The sequence below is a fragment of the Malania oleifera genome, chromosome 9 (assembly GCF_029873635.1).
Source record: "Malania oleifera isolate guangnan ecotype guangnan chromosome 9, ASM2987363v1, whole genome shotgun sequence".
Taxonomy (NCBI): domain Eukaryota; kingdom Viridiplantae; phylum Streptophyta; class Magnoliopsida; order Santalales; family Ximeniaceae; genus Malania; species Malania oleifera.
This window is the reverse complement of record NC_080425.1, coordinates 40872385-40884509: the sequence shown is the minus strand read 5'-3', so window position 1 is coordinate 40884509 and position 12125 is coordinate 40872385. Positions and strand designations below refer to the sequence as shown.

The following is a 12125-nucleotide window of genomic DNA, read 5'->3' as shown; positions in this document are numbered from 1 at the left end:
CAATTTAGATTATCATTTAAGCACAAAAATGACCCTGTTCACATAAATATATATATATTTTTTCAAATCATCAATAGTTCTGTATACATAATTAAATATGTATATACATATACTGTAAAAATCACCCTTAGACCTGTTATATGTAAGTTATGTCTACCCCCATGATAAGGTTGTGTGGTTCGAAAATTGGACTTAATTGGCTGACCGGCCAAAATAAGTCAACGTACATCATCATTAAGTGAGATTTTTCCTATTAAGACCTGACCCGGAACCAAGTATGTATTTAAGAGAAATCCACTGCCATATATAACCACTTTGTAAATGGTGCGGGTGCACTTAAATCCGTTTAAACTTTTGGCTATGGTACCGAGCATTTGTAATTTTATGTATCTTCTGAACCATAAAGGGTTTTGAAAACATCTTATTATATAATTTATGTAATAAAAATTATATCATGAAAATTTTATTTTTCCTCTTATTTTTGTGAAATACGCAACATAAAAATAGACTTATATCATCTTTTTTCATATTTTCGTGAAATATGTAATGTAAAAATAAACTCACGTCACACGATTTTCGTGTTAAAAATATTTTCTTAAATAGAAATTAATACTGTAAAATACCCGAAGGGTTTAAAATATTTCTTAATTCAAAAATAAACATAAGTATATTAAAGATAAAACTGGTATAATTAAATATGCGTAAAAATAAACTTAAAAATTTTTTATGAAAAATAATAACATAATCAAAATTTACTTACTCTTACTTAACATTGTGAGACGGTCACAATGAATATCTTTGAAAATGTGATTGGAAATAGTGGGTGAGTGAGAATTTTAAGTATAACAAAAATTCTCTCTCTATTATTAATTTTTTCACTCATTAATCATTCTCTTCCTTTGAAAATTTTTTATGAAAAATGAAGGTTGAGAGTTTCCTATTTATAGGGAAATTTTGGAAAAGAAAATGTAATTTATAAAAGTGTGGGGAGGGGGTGAAATTTTAATTTTTTTTTTAAATAAATGAATGAGCATGAGATGTGCTTTTGATGGGAGGTATGGGATGCAGATGCGGATACATGTGGGGGAAAAAAAAATGGGAGTGCTTACCGACACTCCATTTAATTAATTTTTAATTAATTTACTAAATTAATTAATTTACTTAATTAATTAATTTACTTTTTAAATCATTACATCCTCTACCTCTGTTTGTCTTATAAAATTCTATTTTGATCAGACCAACCTCTAGGGAGTGATTAACTCGCAATGGTTTCTGTGCACTCGTTTAGACAAGGTCTTTCTTAGACATTAATCATGGAATCAAATATCCTAACAGAGAAATATCTTTGTGTTAATATTAACTTAATGATCATTTTTATTTTATTATTATTATGCTTTAATCGTATATACATTTTTTGGGTCATTACATTTTAAGCATTTAGAATAGTTTAAAAAAATTATTAAAAATAATAGTCTTATAGTCTCTGCAAAAAAAACGATCTTAATCCAAACCAAAATAAGATTTCTTCGTTATAATATTGAAAATGGAACAATTATTCCTATCAATAGGAGTATTGAATTTGCAGGTATGTTTCTTGATGAAATCAAAGATGAAAAAACAATTACAAAGATTTTTAGGATGTTTAAAATATATATTTGATTTTTACAAAGATTTAAGAACAATATACAAACCTTTGTACCATAGGCTTAAAAAGAATCCTCCTTATTGGACACAACTAATGCAGTAAGAACAATTAAATCCCAGGTTAAATATATACCATGCGTGAATATTTATGATCCTAACATGTTTAAAATTGTTCAAACGCACGCAAGTGATCTTGGATATGGTGGTATTCTTAAACAATTAAAAAATGATCAGGAACAATTATAATATTTTATTCTAAAATATGGAATGAAACCCAAAAAAATATTCTATAGTTAAAAAGGAAATTTTATTGATAGTTCTTTGCATCACTAAATTTCAGGATGATCTTCTTAATAAAAGTTTTTTTTAAGGGTTGACTATAAGTTTGCAAAATATGTATTAACAAAAGATGTTAAGAATGTGGCATTTAAGCATATTTTTGCTAGATGGTAGGCTCTTCTCTCCTTATTCGATTTTGACATCGAACCAATAAAATGTGCAACAAATTATTTACCTAATTTTCTAACAAAGGAATTCTTGCAAGGGACGAGGCCTTGACAAATTCATCTATCAAAGAAGGTAGACTTAAACAAGTATTCTCTACAAGATCCTAAGAACAATGTTTCTACAAGCCTAACAATTTTGGGAAATATTCCCAAATGCACTAGCTCATGAACAATTTCTATGGGTCTTATCCTTTCAATAGCAATCTGTAAAACAATTTCTCCAAAGGCCCCTTCACCAAAACAATTTCATCTCCCTTAACAATTGCAAATCACTTTTCTCCTTTAGCAGGCAATTTTCTGACAATCTCTTTGAACTTAGTCTTGCCCAAGACTTTATTCAAAACAACATTAACAAGCTTTTCTAAAGATGGTTGTTCTCTTAACAATCTCATCAAGGTCAATCTTAGAAACAAGTTTCATAACAATTGTTGACCTTATAGGTCATACCCGGTTTTGATTATGACAAATACTCAGGTATTTAATGTCTATCAAGTCTGTGTGAAGATTTATATTAGCAAGATCACTTAATGGCATATGAAGACTTGAAGAACAAAGACCCAAAAGTTTCATTCATTGTAATTTATTTAATGTTCAATTCAGGTTTGTAATAGTAACATAGGAAAGATTTGTAATAATTAAATGCATATCATGCATGTAGGAATTAATGAGCTCAAAGACCTTAGAATGACCCTAGGTCCTTGCACTTACACGCAAAATAGTCCCCAAGATCACATATAATATAAGGGGAATCAATTGAATTAAATCAGGACTTAAAGGGCTAAATCACAAGGGTTTCGGGTGACCGAACTAGGCAAGTTAAATTGCCTTGGGTGACCGAACCGTTGTGAGGTCAAACAGTTGACCAGATTTTGGGCGACCGAACAGAAAAGGGCACCACCGTCATCAGTCAACCAAACATTCATTCTTACTTTTTCCACCAACTCGAGAACCTGAACTCTCATGTTCAAAACTATCTCGTGCTACCAAATATGTAAGTTCGGAAAACTGAACTGGATACCGGGCGACCGAATCGTAAACTTTTGGAAAATCGCCTCGACTCAGCAAACCAAACATTTATTCAGGTACCCGAACCTTGAAAAATCATATTTCCTATTGTGTCTGTTCGGGCCACCGAACGACAAGTGAGGCGCCCAAAACTCTAGGGTTGTCTTAATTTTTACCATGATTATTTTAAGGTAAACAAGGTTTATTTTCTTAAACGTTTTTAAAACAAATTTAATAATTCCCTGCGTATCCCCGACGGTTATAATTTTAACCTTCTCTTTATATAGGGGTTCATTTACTTGGATTAGCACCTAATTAGTGCATTGATTAAGCAAAAAATCCTCTAAAATTTCCTAAGCCCTATCTTCTCATACAAGCGCTATACACTCATATACTACACTTTCTTTGAGAAATCTAACTTTGTGAGTGTGTTATTCATTGTGTGCTATTACTAGAAACCCTCATTTGTTCATTCCATTGTTGATTTTTGGATTGAGGGTTGAGCTTAGTTTTCCCTCCAAATTTAATTTAATAAATCTTTTGAGTGGGAAAACTTAGAGCTTGTGGGTCTTTGCACTCATATTGCAAGACACCTTAGCTTATATTTTTGTGTGTGAAAAAATCATTTTACAAATTTAGACTTAAATATCTCTTTGTGCTTTGTTATTGAGAAAATATTTTTGAGATATTCATATTACTCTTGGTACAAATCTTTGAAACCCTAAAACTGTGATTGAGATTTTTATCTAAACATAGTTTCAAAGATTAGCTTATAGATACACTCTTGTGCATAAATTTGAGATAATCTTTACTTTGAGTGTTGATTGCACATATACACCATTGAGTTTATTATTCATACATTATTGGAGTGCTTTGATTATTACTAGTGCAAAGCTGCATGATTGAGAAGCATAATATTTGTACGAAAATTATATTGTGATTCTATTGTATTCCAGACATGGCCTGAGGGGGCGGTAATCCAGCTCGGAAGGATTGGTTGTAAAGGTTGAGGTCAGCCCTGTGCTAATTGACCTAGTTGTATTTAGGTACCGCTCCACCCGTTAAGTGAGACTTAGTGTAATACTTGTGTTTGTGAGTCAAGGCGGGGACGTAGGCAGTTTGTCGAACCTTGATAACATATCTGGTGTCATCTTTCTTTACTACTTTATTGTGCATGCTTAATTAGATTACTTGTGCAATTTAACTTCCCCTGAATATATATTGATTTATTTTATCAGCACTAGATTGACTTTAAGTTTGTGTAATATTGCTACTGGTTTAGTGACCTAGCCAAGAAATTTTTAAAATACCAATTCAACCCCACTCTTCGAATAACAGCAAAGTTAACAACAATGTCAAGAAAATTGTCCTTATGTCTCACACCTGAATTCGACTTGTTTACAAATTGGATCAGTGCCTTCATAACTGTCCATTTCCTCCAAAGTCCTAGACTCCATCCTTGTCGTGTTCACCCAGAAACCCTAGAAAAACCCTCACACCTCCACATATCTGGGCCACTGGAAGTCGGGGCAGAGCCTGCAGTGAATCTGCTAGTGTGAGCTGTATGATTAGACAAATTTCAACAGGAAATGGAATGAATGGAATGAATGATTGAATGGAGATTTACTGAATGCAATAAAAATGGAAATGAAGCTACAGGTTGGCTGGTTCGAGAGAGCCACTCTCCAAAGAAACAAAGAAACAAACAGATTCCCAATTTTTTAACTGACCCCTTATTTCGCTGGCCCCCTAGCTTTATACATAACAACTTGTAACTAACTACTTTGGAATGCCCTATGGGCTCTACTACACTTGGCCTCCATTTGGCCGATTTACACTTGAACAACAATAAAGCTGTAAAATTGATGCTGAAGACTCAAGAGACTTCGACCTAGTGCCTAGCCCCGCTTCCACGTGATTAACACTCTTGGCCCACGATGACCTGGCCCATAAAGAGCTCGTCCTGCGAAGAGACATCCCACCCGAGCCCCTCAAGCTGCTCGACATCTTCTGCTCGAGTCCCCCTGTGAAGGGCCTCAGCCTACTCGGTCCATGTACAAAGATTCGAGCTCCTCAGCGAAGAATAACTCCTTTGTGTAAAGTCGTCCGTTCGTCCCAGTTGAAGAGCCGATCTGTTCGTCCGAGCCCCTTAGTCTGCTCGGACTCCCCCCCTGGCTTGAGTCTTGTAATCTCTTTTCTGGTCGTCTGCTCGTAGCCTCTTGCCTGAGCCAATTCTCCTCTTTGGATGTCTGCTCGGACTCCCCGACCTTCCTTTATCTCGACCCGTAGCAATACCCTCCCCTTTTAAGCACCTTGCCCACAAGGTGAGGAAACTTCTCCTTCCACTTATGATACCACTTCCACGCTTCCTCCTTCTCCTGTCCCTCAGCAACTTCAATAGAAGCTTTCTTCAAAACTTACCCTGCTCTGACCTCTTCGCACCGGAGCTCAGATAATAGCGAAGCCACCTTCTCTTCTTCATCCTCAGCTTTCTTCAAGGTTGCAATTGCTTTCGCATTAATACTTGCTTTAATGTAGAAATTGGCCACTATGGTGGAAGTGCTCTAGTCCATGGAGATGTCAGGTTCACTATCCATTTCTTCTAGAAACTCCTCCATTCTCAATATCAGATCCTATCCCATACGAGTTACTACAAATTCTGTAGCTACAATTGTTAGGAGAGAATCCATTCTCCTTCATCCCTGATAGCACGTTAGGGATTTTCTCAAGCATGCGAGTCTGTGTGTAGAGACCCATGGGGTTATTGTAAGTGAGATTTGAGGAGATAAAACCCGTCTCATCCATTGTTATGCTAGTCTTTGAAATATTAGTTGCAATTATAACCTTTTGTATGTCATGAGGGGTTCGTAGAAACACTTTTTTCTGATCTGCAACAGCTATGGGTGACGGTAAAGGAAGAATCTAATTAGAATATACCCCAACAAATTGATATGTAGCAGTTAGTCTATCAAGCAACACATTAATTTTTGAGACTCGAGGAAAAAATATGAGTATGGCACCTTCGGCATCAGTTTCATCAATATGGCAAACCAAGCCTTCAAAAAGATCATAATCAATCACACCTTTGTTCAATCTTTTCAAATTAAGACAAGTTTGCTCGCTGAATGATTAATAATTCTTAGGAATATAGTATGGATTAATATAATTGTCAGAGAGCAGAGATTCGTCACCCCAAGAAGATAAGATGAGATTTTTCTTCCCCCTCTGGTGGCTCATAGGACCTTTTGGAAGCTTTGCTTTCATGAATGACGCATTTGGTATAGATGTTAGAGAATCTGAAGCAAGATGGTAGTTGAGGCTTTGATATGTATCCTCCAGGAAGTTTGTTGTAACAGGATGTGTTCGGCCTTGAGTAGTAACTGGGCAATGACCAAAATATCTTGAAAATAAGTTTGAATCAACTGTTGCCGACATAAGGATAACTTTCAACTTCTAAGTGCCATCAACAGATTGTTTCTCAACCAAATTCTTCAAAACAATAAGAAGAGAATCACCCAAAAGAGACCGCTCATGCACTTCATCAACAATGACATAAGTAACACTAGGCATGTAACGCCCCGAACCCTTAAACCCGGGTCCGACGTGTTAAACCTGATAAAATCTCTAATAAATCATATTCCATAATTAACATAACATACGCAGCAGAAAACATAATCATAATCTCCATATAACATAATACCAGAGTTTACTAATTCTAACTATAATCCATATTAAATCATCCAACACCTGCATTTCCATATATACATACATCTCCAAAAGCATTTCAGTATTTTCACAACCATCCTGTTCTCAACAGGATTAAAACATAAAAACTTAAAACATAAATATTTACATTCCCCCAAAGTGTTTTGAAAATATACCCTTTCTCTTTAAGTCCCTCAAAATGCTAAATACCCTCGAGCTCCCTAAGCTCGACCTCGAGAATGTCCTGAAAAAGAAATAATCATATTCGGGTGAGACACATCTCAGTAAGGGAAGAAATATACATATTAGAACAGCGTGTGGCCAACATGAGATAAATAGATATCATTTTTATTTGATTTGCAAATCATCATATAATATTGAAATCATTTTCTAAACCTAAACAATCACATGCAAATATTTAACCCACGAGATTACCCAAGGATAGGGGTGATTACCCGCCCATACAAGTAGCACCCCTCTGCTCTGATACTTAGGTAACCCTAAGGTCACAATTAAAACATATTAGAGCACTCACCTTACTCAGTATGCCATCAAGTGGTAGATTAATCTCGTACTCACACAGTTCAACAATAGTTTACCGGCAAAGGCCCTAAGGATAGGGAATCCTACCCGCCCATACAAGTAGGTTCCCTCTGCCCTAGTATGTTATGTAGCTACTGCCACATCTGAAGCTACTAGTGCACTTGCCTTACTCAGCAAGCCCTCAGGTGAAGGGTATGCCTCGCCCAATCATAACATGTTCTACATACATACATACTTCTATTATCATAATACATCATTCTTTTCTGTCATTATACATTCATGCACATTCATTCCTATTCATAACTTAACTTTGCATTCGTTTCACTTTAAGTGACTTTTCCCATTTACATCATTTACCTTTGTCATTTCATTTCATTGCCTTTTCATCGTCATTTTATTGCATAACATTTCATTTCATTACTTCGTACTACAGATGGTCTTTAGCCATCATCAGTTAGTCTACGTAAAAACGTGCTAGATCTGCTAACACAACTCCTTTTAGCTGTCATCAGTTAGTCTACACAGAAGTGTGCTAGATCTGCTAACATGGCTCATTTTCAGCTGTCTTACATTTACATGGTTGCATTTAATATACACAGGCAACATTGTCCATATCATATTTTATTTTCATTGTTTTACTTACTTAGCCTGCATCTCATACATTTAACATATATTTGCACAGAATCTCATGCCACACAATTTAACATTAAAATTCATATATTGCCTGTAAAATAAGCCAACAAACTTTTAATATTTATATACTAAAAATACCTTTCATTTCTTACTTAATTATCCTGAAAATATTTTTTCACTTTCATCAGTTCATTTTCACATATATATATCTAATAAACAACCTTAAATTCGAAAGAAATATAATTTAAACAATTGGCATTTTACCCATACCGAAACATATACACGTACATATAACACAATTTATTTTTTCATTAAATTCATAAAAATTCTGATTTAATATATATTTTTCCCCTTACCTGGTTTCTTGAACTACGCTAACAGGGACTCCAAAAAATACCTGCGGCCCTCACTCGAACCCTAAAATTAAATTCCTAATTCCAATAAATTATTCTTAAATAAAATATTTTTTAAATATTTCCTAGGGTCATAATTCCTAAATAAATAAATATACCTTTAAATTTAGCCAAATTGCCAAATTTTCCAAATCCCACTCTCGCTTTGGAGTAGGGTCTAAAAAACCCCAATTGGAAAATTACATACGTCAAAATGACGATGACGACAACTAGGACCCCGTGATGGTGTCCGTTCGTTGATTTAACCACATATTAACGGCAAAATTGAGAAAATGAGGAAAAACTACCTTTCCCCAAGAGCAGTGCCTAAACCGTTCCCATGAAAAATCTGCCCTAATAGAAATGTCGGCAGCGGAACCAAGATTCCAACGGCAGCTTCCGTTTCCCGATCCGTAGCAAACTCGCCGAGTAATTGAGAGAAGGAGAGAGACGGAGACGGAGTGGCTGGCACGCAGGAAAAATATTCACAGGGGGGAGGGGCGTGCAGCTCTGCTCCAAGTTCTTCTTCTTTCTTCTTTCTTCTTTCTTCTTTCTTCTTCTTCCTTCTTCTTTCTTCTTCTTATCTTCATTCTGTCAGTAACTTTATATACATATATATATATATATATATACATATTAACTTATTTACATATATATATATATATATATATATATATCTTATTTTAATTATTTTTTTTTATAAATCCAATACAATAATATTTAATTTAACAACTAGTTATTTAATTATTTAATTTATCTTAATTTAATTTAATTTCTTTATTTTTAATTTTTTTTTCTCTTTTCCCACGTTATTCCTTTTATTCATTTATCTGTTGTTTTATTTATTATTATTTTTTCTAAATTATTTTAATCTTTTTTAAATTTTCGGGTCTTTACAAGGCAAGTTGCTGTTAGTTGCAATTTTCCACAGAAGAATGTTTGTTGTGCAGAATAGAAGCTTCGTTTTCTCATTCCTTGCACTATCAAGACGAACTTGATAACCAATGAGAGAACCATCCAAACCAGGTGAAGGTTCACAACGCTCATGAGCAACTCTCTCAGCCACGGAAATAACCTGCTCGTCAGAACCCAGACTAATTGCATTATCCTTCCACATTTCTAATTCATCCTCTTCCTATTGCTCCACATTGTGACAAATCCAATCTACTTTAGATGGATGGTGTGACACTAAAGTATCATCATCCCACAGGAACATATTGTCTGGATCCATCGATTCAGGTGTATAGTCTCCCGAGTTGATCACAACAAATTTGTAGTTTGCTTGAAGGAATAAATCTTTGTTGTAAAAATTAATTTTCTGCAGCCTTCTTGGAGGAGGAGAAGGAGCTCTTGTCTTGTTGCGCATGCAAAGAAACACTGGATCTAGACACTTTCTTGTTGGATTGGACATGCTTAATCCCTTCTTGATCGGCTGAGTGAGTTTGGGACTGCAACTGGATTTTTGTTGATGCAAATTTCTCTTACCATTAGGTCCACCCATTTCAGTCACCTTTTTGGATGACATATTAGAGTCTGCTGCAGCTGGAGCTAAGGGGTATGCTCTCTCTGTATTGTGTTGCTCCCCATCGTGGCCCTCATAGTGTTGATGTTTGAAATCATTGCCAAATGTCCCTCCAAGGCTTTCTTGGCTAATCTTTTGCTTGCCGAGCCACTTCACACTCTCAGAAAGAGCTTCCAATTGTTGAGTAATAGTGATTTGACGTGCGGCAATGCATTCCAAAATCTGGTTTATGCGAGTTCCCTCTCCCATGGTGGTAGGAGTTTGTGCTCTGATACCAATTGTAATGAATTTGCTAGTGTGAGTTGTATGATTGGATGAATTTCAATAGGAAATGGAATGAATGGAATGAATGATTGAATGGAGATTTATTGAATGCAATAAAAATGGAAATGAAGCTGCAGGTTGGCTGGTTCGAGAGAGCCACTCTCCAAAGAAACAAAGAAACAAACAGATTCCCAATTTTCTAGTTGACCCCCTGTTTCCATTGGCCCATCTTTATACATAACAACTTGTAACTAACTACTTTGGAATGCCCTATGGGCTCTACTACACTAGGCCTCCATTTGGCCCATTTACACTTGGACAACAATAAAGCTGTAAAATTGATGCTGAAGACTCAAGAGACTTCGACCTAGTGCCCAGCCCCGCTTCCACGTGATTAACGCTCTTGGCACACGATGACCCGGCCCATGAAGAGCTCGTCCTACGAAGAGACGTCCCGCCCGAGCCCCTCAAGCTGCTCGACATCTTCTGCTCGAGTCCCCCTGCAAAGTGCCTCAGCCTACTCGGTCCACTTACAAAGATCCGAGCTCCTCAGCGAAGAAAAACTCCTTTGTGTAAAGCCATCCATTCGTCCCAGCTGAAGAGCCAATCTATTCGTCCGAGCCCCTTAGTCTGCTCGGACACCCCCCCTTGGCTTGAGTCTTGTAATCTCCCTTCTGGTCGTCTGCTCATAGCCTCCTGCTTGAGCCAACTCTTCTCTCTGGTTGTCTGCTCGGACTCCCCGACCTTCCTCTCTCTCGACCCGTAGCAAAACTCCATCTCTCTCCTAACTCTTCTGCTATCCCCATCACATTCTCTCCATTGCTCTAAAACAAGCCCAATACGTTCCAAAAATGTCGATGTCCAAGAGCTCCAAGATGCTCCAATATATCAATTACCGTATGCGCGTCACGATTCAGGACGGCCGCCAACTAGTGGGCAAGTTCATGGCCTTCGACCGCCACATGAACCTTGTCATTAGCGACTGCGAGGAGTTCCAGAAACTCCCCCTGGCCAAGGGTAAGAAGAATGAAGAACGAGAGGATCGTAGAACCTTGGGTTTGGTTCTCCTAAGGGGTGAAGAGGTGATCTCTATGACGGTGGAAGGTCGTCCCCCTCCGGATGAGTCTCGTGCCAAAGCTGCTGGTGCTGCTGCAGTGGCAGGTCCAGGAATTGGGAGAGCTGCTGGGAGGGGGATTCCAACTGCACCATTGATTCAGGTTCAGCCTGGTTTGGCTAGGACAATTCATGGCGTTGGGGGGCCTACGCCTAGCATGATGCAGCCACAGATCTCTCGCCCTCCGGTGCCTTAAGTGTCGGCGCCACCCATTTCCTATCCTGCTCTAGTGATCCGACCACCCGGGCAGATGCCTCCATTCCTTGGCCAGCCTGGGCAAGCTCCACCACCAATGGCACGTGGTCCACCCCCTACTGGCCCTCCAAGTATGCGGCTGCAAGGCCAAGTGGGGCACCACCTGTGTTCCAGGTGCCGCCACAATTTGGACAGCGCTAAATGGTCCCTCCACCACCAATGATGAGAGGACCGTCACTTGCACCGCGACCAGGAATGCCAGCCCCTCCTCCTCGACTAGGGATGCCTCCTCCACCTGGTGGCGTTCTAGTTTTTGGTCCTCCTCGTCTAGGCATGCAACCGCCCCCAAATCCTCAGCAGCAGCAACAGAATCAGCAGCAGTAGGGATTTGGTATGCTTCCTATGGAACCTATCGATATATTGACTTCTGATTTCTTTGCATTACCTTACTGTTGCAGCAGTTGGGCTGTGTTTGACTGTACCTTCCAATGTTTAGCCCCTTGCTTACTGAGCATCTGTGATGTTTATTTGTTATCTCAACCTCGCTCTGAGTTTCTTTAAGCTTGTCTTGTCAGTAATTTGTTAATTGTTGATAAACTGTC

The 12125-nt window shown here is 37.6% G+C and overlaps 1 pseudogene; it reads left to right on the top strand.

Moving 5' to 3' along the window:
* The first annotated feature begins 11065 nt into the window (after positions 1-11065).
* LOC131164665 (uncharacterized) lies at positions 11066-11916 on the top strand (annotated as a pseudogene).
* Positions 11917-12125: the final 209 nt, after the last annotated feature.